We start from the raw sequence: 14,671 nt of genomic DNA, 5'->3' as shown, positions 1-14,671 counted from the left end.
ATTAGTTACTACCTACTGGTTGGTGTTTAACCATAATCAGCAAATTAATAGATTGTATTTCTAATGATACTTCTATTTTCTGCCTAATGGTGTATTAAGTAGGCTCACATTGGGTGTACTGATTAGAATCAATTGGCACATTAGAACATTGTTTATTAAGCATGGCAAATGTTTGCCTAAATTATTTTGCTTTCTTATCTTAAAAAAAAAAAGGTGGGGGGGGGGGGAAGAGTGCTAAGGAAGTCTACCAGGAAAAGAAAACGAAACTGTTTAATTGAGAATAGGAGCTTCCATGGCCCCAGTGTCTTGATTTTCAGATCACCGCTGTGACACCAACTGAAGATGAAAAGGGTCTTGGACAGATCTCCGAGTAAAACTAAGTTCTAAGGGATAGGCAGAGAAAGAGAAGCTGCATTAGAGACTGAGCTGTGCCCAGAGAGGGAAACAAGGAGATTCTAGCGTTAAAGGAATAATCTCCAGGAAGCCAGATAAAGAGTGTTTTCAGAAGAGGGTTATGACCACAGAATCTAATTCTGGGATAAAGTCAAGTTAATTTAAAATCTAAAAAGTATTCATTGATTTGGACAACAAAACAGGCATAGTTTCAGTGCAGCAGTGGGGAGAAATACAGTGCTCCACCCAGATCCCTGCTCCAGGGTGTAAATGTCTATGTCTATCCCCTTGATGCTCCAAATATCTGTGGTTATTTGCTCTCAGTTGTGCCCCACAGTGGGAACTGCTGCAGTCACTGGGAACTGTCTCACCAAGAATTACATCCTCCCCCTCGGTAGATCATGACCGAACACTTCCTGATGTGAGGAAATAAAGACCTCCTGTTTCAATTTAGGATAATTCTAAAGGGCCATCTCAATTCCAGAGCTCTTACAGTCTTGACTGAGATAAGAAAATTTTCTGCTCATGATTCTTCATATCAGAGTACATTTCAGGAAATCCAGTCTAAGACAGCTAGTACCAGAAGTGGTCCTACAAAGTAGATTCTAAATTGAATTTTGGAGATGGGTCTCTCACTGACCAGCTGGCACTGGGGACCCCGTCACTGGGAGTGGTTGGAGTATGGATAGTCCCTGGCATGCTATGATAGTACAATTGCTGAAAATTTTACTGATGGTGAACTGGGATGGAATATCCGTGGGCAAACATTTGCTGACTATGGAATGCCTCTGGCGTTTTTGAGGAATAGGTGAAAATACATTCTTAAATTCTGTGGCTATTGCTGATCAACTTTGAAGAGAGATAAAGTTGGATTCAAGGTGATAATTAATTAGAGGTAAAATGCGAGAGTCAGAGAACATCCTTGGCATCCTTATAAAAGTCTTAATCTCCTGCAACTAGAAAGCAAAAAGAGGAGAGGACCAGGGTTTACAATTTATTTATAAGAGCAGGGGAACTATACAAGATGGGAACAATATGTACTGGCAAGAGGCAGGAATATTTGTCAAAGACTGGAACCTAAGGGTGCTAGATCAAGGGAGAATCTAACATGAAGTCGGATGAAGAAAGTTTATCAATATGGATTTTATAACAAGCCCAAGAGAGAGCATCTGATCCTGGACCGTCAAGTGCCTATGTAACCAGAGTTTCCCTCGTGAGCTGTAAACACCAAGTCATAAGCAGGGGAAAGGTCAGCAGAAATCCATTGTAAGATGGAAATGGTACATCTGGAAACAAGCATAAACAGAGCCAGAAAACACAAGTAAACTGCACGAGCACATGTCTTGGATTCCGAGTCATCTGCCACTGTTGTCTGGCACCTCTTTCTCAGCTCACTCCTACTGCCTCAGGGAAAGCCCTTTATGGTTTCCAGAGAGGCCAAAAAAGGAGCAGGATTAATGGATGGGTTAGCTGGATGATTGGTGCAAGTGAAAAATGAATGCTTCTGTACTACAAGTGACAGGTTCTGGCCTAAGAAGAAATTAGTAAGAAGAAATGGGCAGACTTCCCTTTGGTGGACCTGGTCAGCCATTTTGTAAGAAAGAGACATTGCCCGAAATAAGTGCCACACCCCTGAAGTTGAGCTGTTCCCTTTTTCTCCTTCCTTCCTTCCTTCCTCTCTCTCTCTCTCTCTCTCTCTTTCTGTCTTGGAGAGCGAGAGAGAGAAAATGCAGAGAAAATGCAGAGGGAGAGGGAAAGAGAGAATCTTAAGCAGGCTCCACGCCTAGTATAGAGCCCAACACTGACCTATCTCAGAACCCTGAGGTCATGACCAGAGCCAAAATCAAGCATCAGACACTTAACTGACTGAGCCACCTAGGCACTCCGGTTGCGTGGTTCCCTTAAATGTTGTACCCTAAGTCCTCACTTGCCTTATCTAGTTCCAGTCCTGCACAAGAACAAGGGATTCGCTGGTCCTATCACATTACTACACCACTCAGAACCAATCAGCCTGATTGACATGGATTGGCCTCTTCCAGGTGTAACTGAGGTGCCAGCTTGGGGAAGATATTCTGTGAGAAAGGGGTCACCTTCCTGCATGACAGATGGAGCCTAAATCAGGAACTGTTGTATGGAGCCGTGTCCACAGAAGTAGAACTTGGGGCTTGGAAATGAAAGAGTTAAGTGGGAGTGGCTCTGACGGCCATCATTCACAATGACCCTCTTGGAAGGAGTAGAGCAGCCGCAGCCTGGGAGTGGCCCAGCAACCAGGGGCTCCAATCCTTCAGGAATGGTGGTGAGTCAGCCAACCCAGCAAACCTCCTCAACCAGCACAGGTGTCAGCCGAGGGAAGGGGCACCAAAAATGGGTGATGGAGGAGGAGAAGATGAACGCCTGTTGTAGTTTTGAGATCAGGTGGAGCCATAGGGGTTGTAGTTCTTTCTACCAACACTTCTCACCTAATTTCCCCCAGGAAACCGGAGTAACCGGAATCTGGGTCAAGCTTTTCCATGATGGGGAGAAATCACTTAAGAAGCCAGTGGTTGTAAACCCCTCAATGAGTAGATGTAGTGGATAATGTGGTGGATACCATCTTGCTCCACCCAGTCCCTTCTGGAAGGCCAAATACTCCATTCTTCAGTCAGGAATCGCCACCTGCCATGGGCAGTTGCCCTCAGTGGCAGAGCAGTGCCATGCACAAGGCAGCCCAGGCCAGTGACTGTCTGTGGTGGGATCGAAAGGCTCAGTCCCCGTGTTTCAACTGGAAGAATTCTAGGGCCTCCGACAGGATCACCTGCGCACTCCGTAGGAACTACACTGTGGGTCTCCTTCTCCATCTGCTTAATTCTGCCTTCTTCACCTCCTTTGTGCTGCATCTCCTAAGAGCACATCCTGAAAACCCTTCTGTCCAGAATTCTCTGGTTGCAGAACCTATTCTAGAGATCCAGTGTAAGACATGGTGTGCCACGTAAGAAAAATGGAGGAGAACCAAAGGGTTTTTTCAGCAGAGGGCTCTTTTAAGAAGGCAGGAAACATGGTGGTAGCTGAAAGAAGCAGGTTGGGCTGAGAGTTTTTCTTTTGCTTAATTGGTTGGTTAGTTGTTTAAGATAGAAAAGACTTAAGTATGCTAATTGTTTATTTAATTTAAATTCAATTAATTAATTAAATTCGATGAATCAATTATTTAAATTAATTAATTTTATTTAAATTCAATTAATTAATGTGTTAGTTTCAGAGATAGAGGTCAGTGATTCATCAATCTTATATCCAGGGCTCGTTTGTTTGTTTACACCAACAGTTTCTCTTTTGCAGCATTCTCACTAACATCTATCCTTTCCTGACTTGTTAACTTTAGCCATTCTGACTGGTGTGAGGTGGTATCACATTGTGGTTTTGATTTGTATTTCCCTGATGCCAAATGATGTTGAGCATTTTTTTTTTCATGTGTCTGTTGGCCATTTGTATGTCCTCTTAGGAGAAATGTGTTCATAACTTCTGCCATTTCTTGACTGGATTATTTGTTCTTTGGGTGTTGAGTTTGAGAAGTTCTTTATAGATTTTGAATACTAGTGGCTGCAGCCGAGGTCAGAAAGGTTGCTGCCTGTATTCTTCACCAGGATTTTGATGGATTCCTATCTCACAGTTAGGTCTTTTGTCCATTTTGTGTCTACTTTTGTGTATAGTGTAAGGAAATGGTCCAGATTCTTAGGCATGTGGCTGTCCAATTTTCCCGATACCAGTTGTTTATAGAGATTATCTTTTTTTCTGTTGGATATTCTTTCCTGTTTTGTTGAAGATTAGTTGACCATAGAGTTGAAGGTCCATTTCTGAGTTCTCTATTCTGTTCCATTGATCTATGTGTCTGTTTTGTGCTAGTACCATACTGTTTTGATGATTACAATTTTGTTAATATAGCTTGAAGTCAGGAATTGTGATGCCACCAGCTTTGGTTTTCTTTTTCAACTTTCCTTTGACTACTCGGGGTCTTTTCTGGTTCCATACAATTATTTGTTCAAGCTCTGTTATTTGTTCAAGCTCTGTGAAAAAAGTTGATGGTATTCTGATAGGGATTGCATTTAATGTATGGATTGCTCTAAGTAGCATAGACATTTTTAAAATATTTGTTTTTCTAATCCATGAGCATGGAACATTTTTCCATGTCTTTGAGTCTTCATTGTTGATGGCAAAGAAAGAAAGAGGTGGAACATACAGAAGAAGGTGAGGAAAAGGAATTTGACAGAGGTGACAGAGGTAGAAGGAAGGATGGAATCAAAGGTTTAAGAGGAAAGACTTAACCTTATTTTAGTGTACAGTATGGTTTGTAAATATCACGCAATGTTTTGCAAATGGTTAGTCACTCATTTCAACACTATTCTCAACTAGCTCACTTTTTTACCACTTACATAGATTGCTACTTGTATCACAAACTAAATCCTCATACATTCATGGGCTTGTTTTTAAACTCTTGCACTGCATAGCCACTTTGTTTCTCATCCAAAATTACAATAAAATTACTCTAGTTTTTATGTAATGTTTTGATAATTGATAGGATAAAACATTTCTATTTCTTCTCATTGCTTTTTTTATTTATTTTTATTTTTTTTAAAGATTTTATTTATTTATTTCACAGAGATCACGAATAGGCAGAGAAGCAGGCAGAGAGAGAGAGAGAAGGAAGCAGGCTCCCTGCTGAGCAGAGAGCCCGATGTGGGGCTCGATCCCAGGACCCTGGGATCATAACCTGAGCCGAAGGCAGAGGCTTTAACCCACTGAGCCACCCAGGCGCCCCTCATTGCTTTTTTTTTTAATTCCAAAATTTGTTTCTTATATATCATGTGCTTTACTTTTTGGGCTTATTTTCAGGACTTTTAAAAATCTTTCATTGCTTTTAGAATCTTTGCATTTTTCAAATTTTTGTTTGTTAAGATGGAGAGGGCTACAGATTTTATTACAATGATCTCTCATAGATCCCCTTATGGATTTTTTTTTAAGATTTTATTTATTTATTTGACATACAGAGATCACAAGTAGGCAGAGAGGCAGGCAGAGAGAGAGGAGGAAGCAGGCTTCCTGCGGAGCAGAGAGCCCGATGCGGGGCTCGATCCCAGGACCCTGGGATCATGACCTGAGCCGAAGGCAGAGGCTTTAACCCACTGAGCCACCCAGGCGCCCTCCCTTATGGAATTTTTTTTTTTTTAAAGATTCTATTTATTTATTTGACAGAGAAAGAGATCACAAGTAGGCAGAGAGGCAGGCAGAGAGAGAGGGGGAAGCAGGCTCCCTGCTGAGCAGAGAGCCTGATGCGGGGCTCGATCCCAGGACCCTGAGATCACGACCTGAGCCGAAGGCAGAGGCTTAACCCACTGAGCCACCCAGGTGCCCCCCTTATGGAATTTTTATGGGTGTTTTGCATTTATTCATTTCCTTTAGGGTTTTTCCAATTTTTCTTTTTTGAATAATGTATATCTAATTTATTTCTGTTAGCCTTCTTAGCTGGAACCTACTATACTGTGGAGGAGGATATGAGGTGGAGATTTGAGTGTGGGAAATTTGGAGGAGTGCTTGTGGAGGGACGCCTATGGTTGGGGGGAGAAAACAAGTTTGAGGGCATCAGAAAAGTGTGTTGTTACACAATAACAGTCAAGTGCTTAGCCGCCCACAGGTTGCTCTAAAGCTCACCAGATCCTTCAGAATTGTGGCAGGGGATCCAGATGACCTGTCACTGGATGCTGGTTGTCCCTAAAGGGAGAATGGCCTTAATTAAGCCAGGGGATTCCCATCACATGGTGCCGTTCCTGCACACAGCTGAACCTGAGGGCTGTCTTGGTTTGTGGGTTCCTCGGGAGCTTCCAGGTGTGATGTGAAACGGTCCCTGTCCTCAGAGGGCAGGGAGACCGTGAAGAGGCAGGCCATCCATGTTGGTAGGTGGCAGTTTTCAGAAGCAGAGGGAACTTACATAGGAGGCTTGTCTTGTGTTGGCGGTAAGGCAAATCGATCCTCATGTCTGCCGGCCAGGTCTTTAAAGTTTATAAATTTTTTTTAATTTAATTTATTTATTTGTTAGAGAAAGAGAGCGAGCGAGGCAGACAGAGTGGTAGGCAGAGGCAGAGGGAGAAGCAGGCTCCCCGCGGAGCAAGGAGCCCGATGTGGGACTCGATCCCAGGATGCTGGGATCACGACCTGAGCCGAAGGCAGCCGCTCAACCAACTGAGCCACCCAGGCGTCCCCAGGTCTTTAAAGTTTATATAGAGGCCTTACCTGGAATCAGTCACGAGTCCCACGCAGGTGTTCTCAATACCACATCACTGCCTCAAGGCTTTGTCCTTGGAGAAGCCTCTGGAAGTGGGAGAGGCAAGCAGAACCCGTGGGCCAAAGACAGGGAGGGAGTGCGGAGCCTCTGATCTCCCACATCCAGCTCACGGGTCAGCTGGCGTTCATGTCTTATTGGTGACCTTCCCCCATCCGGCTGTGGACCGGGCAGCACTCCCGGAAGTCTTCCCAGTGGCAAGAAAGTAAATGCCGGTCCTGGAAGGGGCCTGGGTAAGCATATAATAGCATTTGTTGCACTACTTATATGAAAGATGAGGCCATCTTTGTGTTATGTTTTGAATGTGGTCAGGGATTAACTGACATCCATAGTTTGGGACAAACTACTAAAATTAACCTGCACGTTTGTGATACCTTTTGTGTTGTCAGTGTAACATAGTTTCCCCCCTTCTGGCTTCCCCCCTCCCCCGTCCTCCTCACCCTAGCCTAGCTGAACTTACGTGATATAACAGCTAGAAGCCGGGGAACCACATTTTTTAGAATCTTTACCAGGAGTTTCCAGTTTGGGTTCCATGAATCAGAAACACCTGCTTGAAGTTTGGAGGCAAGAAAAGCAGTGGGCAGACGCCATGTTACCGCTCTTCAGACAACGGAAGGCAGATGGATGGGTTTTGGCAAAGATACCACAGCAGCCTCTGGGCATTTTTCTAAAAGTCGTCTACTGCCGTTTGCATGGTGTAACCTAGTCTAGTGACTTTCAAAACATCAGCATCATCTGGGAACTTGCAACAATGGAGATTCGTGGATCTACTCCAAGCCTACACTTTCATAAGCCCCAGAGGTAAGTGCTTTGCTGAGTCCCCTTAGTTGATTTCATATACGGAAGCTGAGAACTGCTGAAGTCTCTTTTCATACAACAAACATCACGGCCACGTTTGCAAAGCGGGTTGGTTATCAGAATTACCAGAAGTGGTTCTAAAATCTGCAGATTCCTGGGGACCGCCACCTACTTCCCCATAAATAAGGCTCTCCAGAAAAAGGGCCTATGAATGTGTATGTTTCCGGGTATCCCCAGGTGAGTCTGATTGTTGGTGGAGTGTCAGAAGTTGTTGGAGTATTGCCCTGTGGTTCTCCCAGTTTCTTGTTTAAACAGTATTCCCTTTTTCCTTTTAGTCACCTAGGGAGGAAAAAGCAATTACATGAAAAAGCTGTGACTTGTTTGGAAAAGTGTGCTCATTCAGCATAAAACCCCTTTCTGAAACTTTCCATTCTATAGTTCTCTGTGTTTCTCCGTACCAACCAAGACTGACCTGCGTCAGCACAGTGATCGCACCGGCCCTGCTGAAACTGCAGACACCTGGGCTCCATTCAGACCTAGTGAATTGCATCTCTGGGCCTGGGGCATGTTTAACAAACACAGCAGCACACAAACGTTTGAGAGCCACCAAGCAGTTTTTCCATTGTTGACGCAGACACCACACCAGAGCGTATCACCAGCCGCGCTCTGTATGCTACAAGGGCGCATATGACAGAGGGACATCTACAGATTCCCGGTGTTAGATCTGGGCTTCCGTTTCCTCATGGGTCAGTGAGGGTGTGGAAAGAGATCGTCTCTAACTTCTCTAAAGTGATATGATTAGGTTGTGTCTTATCAACCTATACACACAGTCACTTCAAAGAACCATAAATAATATGATACAGTTTTCCATAGGTCTCCTGCTTGATCTTGTCATTTACTGCATTAGCTAGAGGAAAATATTTTCGTTTTGTTGTCCTATTGGTTCAAAATAAAGGGAAAGGAGGCAGAGAGGTATGCTCTAAATATTTTGTTCATACTTTCATCTACTTTTAACAAATTTGTTATTTCTTTTTTACTCAAAATATCGAAAATGCTGATCACAATCTGGGACAGTCTTATAAGATGACTGAATTAGATTTTACTACTAAATGAAAATATCAAATACTTAAGTAGCACAAAGACAGTAATACCCCAAATCATCACATTTTATTTCAATGTTTAATTTTAGTCATAACTGTTCTTTATTGTAAAAATATAGTCTACACATAATATTAACAGCTAACAATGACTACATGTTTATTCAGTCTTTTTATCATTGTTTTCGGTTAAAAATGTATCTTTTTAGCCTATGAATAAACAATGATAATCTATGTGCTTATAGTGAAACTAAACCCCTGTTGAGAAGTGTCTAGCATTATGTCTTGAATTGGTATTTAGTAATTTTTTTTTTTGTGGTAAATATTTTTTGAGTGGCAAGTGAGTAATCCCCAAAATATTTCTCACACAAAAAATGATTTTTAAAACACCTTTTGCATAATTTGTATAATGAATAGTAAGTCTTTCTGAGGGTCTATACAGGCCTCAGTTTCTTTGTCTACAATTTTAATGTATCTTAAGATAATTTCCTATTGCCCTGAAATTGCTCTGGATAAATTAAGAGTTCTTATGGGCATGGGAGGGACAACTGTGAAATTACAGAAACCACATTATTTCTTTTGTAATGGAATTTTGGTGTGTGCAGGGATCATCTTAAGAAAGGTGACTCAGGAAAAATTTGTGTAAAGGTAAAATTGAACAACCATCTGAAATTGATTAAAAGCTCTCAAGTTGTGGCTTAATCTGGAATTAAATAAAAAGTGTTGGTTTCCTGGCTTCTACTTACTAAGATGCTCCCCAAAGTTATTTTAATAATCCCTTATTTCTGGAATATTCCAGTCTGGTAACGTGTTATGAGCTAATGACAAGGAAGGGGCACAGCCATGGGTAATCGTCATGGTCCAATAAAGCCAAGTCTATTTACCTTCAGGGCTCAGTTCAGGATCTGTTTAGCTAGGTTTTTTCCTGGCTGAGAAGTCAGTGAGATCCTTAATTGCAAGATTGCATCATTTCATTTTAATTTGGTGGCTTGGCTTTTGTATTCATAGTTCCTATGACATTTATTATTGGTACATTTTTAGAAATAAAAGGCTATAGTGATTATTATGTTTTTGCCTGAGAGTAGACTTCATTTTATAACTGGGGAAAAAAAAATAATACTGGTGTAATAAAATGTATAGTTGGTATTAAACATACCATAATTATTTTAGAACATGTAAATGATTGAATAAGGAAATTTCTTGCTATCCATAAGACTTTATTCATCCTTTGGTATGAGAAATGTTAATATGCTGAGCAGAAAGGCTAATATTTAGAACTTTGACATTGTGGGACTCAGTTTTTTGAAAGAATGAAGGTTATTTTATATTAAAAAAAATCATCAAATTCCTGACCTCAGTTATATTTGATGTGATTAAACCGTGCACAGTTAAAGTCAGTTTACTTTTCATAAGAATTTTGAAATGATTTGTGTGCATTTGAGAAACCTATCAGACTTGATAAAATTGAATTTTCTTTAGTAATATTTTGTTGAAAGAAAAAGGGCCTTCTGTAAACTAACCAACGTTCCCAGAGAATTGAAAGAATAATAATGCCACATAAAGAATGATGAATTAGCATAATCAGAGTAAGATGTACTTGATTCTGAGTTAGGAGATAGCCTGCCAGCCCCAGACACTGGACTTTGTCATAACTTGTAGACTCACTTCAGGCAGAAACTTATGTCAGAAATACTGCTCTCTTGATTATACGGGACAAGCTTTTTCTGACTTGGGAACAGTAGTGGACTATCAGAATATTATATATTCTCTTATTACGTATGATGCATTCTATAAATAGGGCTTTCCCTCCTTTGTTAGAATAAAATTTTAAAAAGCAGAAGAATCAGCATAGAAAGTATTTTGAGATTTTTCACTCTGTATTTACTTCTCATGTCTGTAATAAAATAAAAGCATATGATAATTTCTTAATCTTTGTTTCCATAATAGACAAAGTGTGAAATTAAAAAGATTCTATATATATATATAAGTTAATAGAAGAATAAAATAAGAGGCACCTGGGTAGCTCAGTTGGTTAAGAGGTTGACTTTCTGGTCAAGATCTCTGGGTCCTGGGATCCAGCTCCATGCTCAGCACAGGGTCTGCTTCTCCCTCTCGCCTCTGCCGCTCTCCTAGCTCTTGTGCATGAATGTGCCCGTGCTCTCTCTCAAATAAATGGATAAAATCTTTAGTAAATAAATAAGAATAAATTAGGAAAAATGAATTCCTCTAGCAAAAATATAAATCTTCTTTAAAAATCTCATTTCCAAAATGACTGCCTAAGACTAATGGTTCTCAAAGTCTGGTGTCTGGACCAGCAGAAGCATCACCTTTGTACTTTATCAATGCATATTTGCAGATCCCACCTACACCTAGTGAATCAGAAACTTTGAAAGTAGAGCCCATCAGGCTGAGTTCCGACAAGCTCCCCATGTAATTCTAATGTCCACTACAGTTTGAGAACAACTACCTTAGACCAGGGAATCTAAGTTAACAAAACTAAAATAAATAGGTCTGAATTACTGGGTGGACTCATTGGTTCTCATTGACTCTCAGTCCTGCCTACTGATCTCACTTGGAGATGCTTTCAAGATCTCAACCCAGATCAAGTGAATCAGAATCTCTGTCTTTGTATCAGCACTTTAAAATTTCTCTGGTGGTGGGGGGGGCCTGAATGGCTCAGTCGGTTGAGGGTCTGCCTTTGGCTCAGGTCATGATCTCAGGGTCCTGGGATTGAGCCCCCCATCAGGCTCTCTGCTCAGCGGGGAGTCTGTCTCTCCCTCTCTCTGTGTGCATTCTCTGTCTCTCAAAAATAAATAAAACCTTATATTAAAAAAAAAAATTCTCTGGTGGTTCTCATGAGCAGCAGGATTGAGAGGCATGCTTATTAGTTTTGCGTGCCTGTTCTCTAAGTCAACCACTTGCTGCATATTCTGCATAGACTAATGTGTGGTTATTCCTGTTGTCCTTTTCTGCTGACCGATTTCCCTGTTGTTCCTGGCTACCCCATAAGCTGAAACTGGAGAACCAAAGAGAGCCTGACTCTGCTGCCAGAGGAGCTTATATGGGAGTTGCTCTTATTTGGGGAACTTTTATATTCAATTTACAAATCGGCCCATTATCTCTTGGAATATTAAATACACTTCACTATTGTTTTTCTTGCTCTGTCTTGTCCTTTTTCAATTAGTTCTCCACATAGTGCTGTAGCCAGCATTTTCTTTCTAAAATATAAATCCGATTATTTCCATATCCTCAAAAATGGCTTTCAGGGCTGCACATAGAAGGATCCCATGTCCTCTATCCACTATTTCCCTCCCCAAATTCCTTCTATGCTGCAGCCATACAAAATGTTCAGTTTGGTAGTTTGAACACAGCACATTTTTTCTCAACAGAATACATGCTATTTTCCCTGCTTGGAATGCTGCTCCCTGACAGACAGTTGGTCCTGTCACCATCACTCATTCACCCAAGACTTTGACATGATTTCTTCCAACTTCACTCATCCTCGAAGCTTGTGATAACATTCCCTGTGTTAGAATCTCCCTTATGACACTTTGTTATATAGCTTGCTTTGCTTATCTGGAATTCCCAGTGGACTTAAGGAATTAAAGAAGGCATTGTTCATATATTTCTTGTTAATTTTTAATTTCCTACATCTATCGCAGAGCTAATACATAATGTTTTCAAGAAACTTTTATTGAGTAAATGAAAAAATGAATTTTAAACAACCTGAAGACAGGTAATACAAGTGAATAGCAAGTTAAAAGTAAGGAAGAAATGCACCAAAGGCAATGTAGAGTCAGGAGTAAAACTTGTGCATTAACTGTGAAGTGACAGACCTAGGGTTCAGATGGCTGGGCTACCAGGTAAATGACCTTTTTCTTCCACCAGCCTGACAATTTAATCCTTTCCTTTCCATCTCGCATGAAGTAACTGTCTTCTAATAAACCAATTCAGAGATGCCATTGCTTTGTTAAAGGAAAGTGCATTTCTCTTAGTTGGTCAGCATTTTCCATACTGTGTTCTTCAAGCAGGAGATACACAAGATTTTAGTGGATATTTCATATAAAAATGTTCTCTGGCCAAAGAAGTTTGGAAAGTACTAAATTAAAGTAAGCAACTTTCTTTCTTTCTTTCTTTCTTTTTAAGATTTTATTTATTTATTTGACAGATTACAAGTAGGCAAGAGAGGCAGGCAGGGAGAGAGAGGAGGAAGCAGGCTTTCCACGGAGCAGAGAGCCCGATGTGGGGCTCGATCCCAGGACCCTGGGATCATGACCTGAGTCGAAGGCAGAGGCTTTAGCCCACTGAGCCACCCAGGTGCCCCAGTAAGCAACTTTCTTTAGTGTAAACATATTCAGGATTTTTATTTTGCTAACCTCTTTTGTTAATCTCCAAAAGAGAAAAATAGTAAGCATTTATTTCAATTTTTTTTGAGAGACAAACTTGCAGAAGTGATAGTTACTTAATAGAAATAGTTGGAGAAACAACAGTTGAAAACCAGCAAATTTTTTACTCTAGAAAGGTGAGGACGGTGGGAGCGGGGGGAAGGAGAGGGGAACATGGCAGAGAGATTTCCTCCATCCCTCAGGAAATTAATTGATCAGAATTATTTTCTGAACTATGGGAACTTTGTGAACTTGCAAAAAGAAAATCTATATGAAGAAATATCAATTTACACATTTTCAAGGTTATTTTAAAGTATGCATTAAATATATAAATATACTTCATACAATATATGATGTGAGGAGCATAAAATATTCATCTTTAACTACACATTTTTGTGGAACATAAAATTCACTGTGGTGCATCAGTTTTCTGAAATGTAAAAACTATAAATGTTTAACCGTTAGAGAAAAGGTATAGTAATCCCAGCTAAAACAGATAGGAAAATAAAAAGTGAGGAGGAACCTAAATGGGCCTGGAGGGAGAATAATATGAGACCCTTTTGGAGTCTTGGAACTTGGGGTTCAGATTATATTGAACAATGGAATGAGGTACCATTCATTTCCAAAGTTAGGCTTTGGGTGTCAGTGGGTATCTTTAGTGGGTACGTCTACTCCATGTATGCATTTATACTTAGTAGGCTCCTAGGGGAAAAGGCACACCTTGACCACTGAGATTTGAAGGCATAAACGCCTAACTGACTGACTAGAGTAGAACAGAGTGAATCTTGACACCCTCAAACCTCCCACAGTAAGGGAAGCTGGACCAGTGAAGAGCAGTTAGTACCAACGTCTAAGTTATCTGAGGAAAGTGACTTCAGGCACATTGTACACTTAATTCCAGACCTTCTCTAAATGGCCAGTGTGTCACTGAGGGGAAATTTAGAGATGAACAGTTTGACAGGTTCATGTCCTAAGAACCATTCAAGTTTCTGTTATACATGGAGACATGGAAGTCTTCAGTGTAGGATCCCTAACTGAGCTTATTTTGAAGGGGCCTAGTAGACTGTGTGTGTATGTGTGTGTGTGTGTATACATGCACACATGTGTTCTATTTCCACTGAAGAAATTTTCCTCTTCTTTTCATTGTGGTTCTGAGGGAGCCTGTCAATCACATGGCCCCTCCCTCTCCTAGCTATAGGACTAGGCCCCACTTTGGCCTTGCTCATGGGGGTAACCTATATTCTTGGTCAATGAGTGTGGTATTCCAGTAGGTGGACGTGGTCCGCAACAGGACCTGAGTCCTTCATGAGATTAGATAAACACTGGGAAAGAAAGACGCTTGCTTTTTTTTTTTTTTTTTAAATTCATAAAGGACTGAAATAATGAGCTGAGGCTGACAGCAGTCCTCTTTCCTACCATGCAGAAAAGCTGGCTTAAGAATGAAGTTGTCACAAAGAGGGACGCAGAGCCCAGAGACAGAGAAACTAAGATAGCTTTGTTAGAAATCCTGGATCAAAATGTGCTCAAAGCCTACCCCATGATTTCACTACCCATGTATATAAATCAATACTTACTTACTTATTTACTTATTTAAGCTAGCTTGAATTTGCTTTTGGTATCTTTTTTTTTTTTTTTTTTAAAGATTTTATTTATTTATTTGACAGAGATCACAAGTGGGCAGAGAGTCAGGC

Source organism: Martes martes, assembly GCF_963455335.1.
Source record: "Martes martes genome assembly, chromosome: 11".
NCBI classification, from domain to species: domain Eukaryota; kingdom Metazoa; phylum Chordata; class Mammalia; order Carnivora; family Mustelidae; genus Martes; species Martes martes.
Note: the sequence above shows the minus strand (reverse complement) of the source record.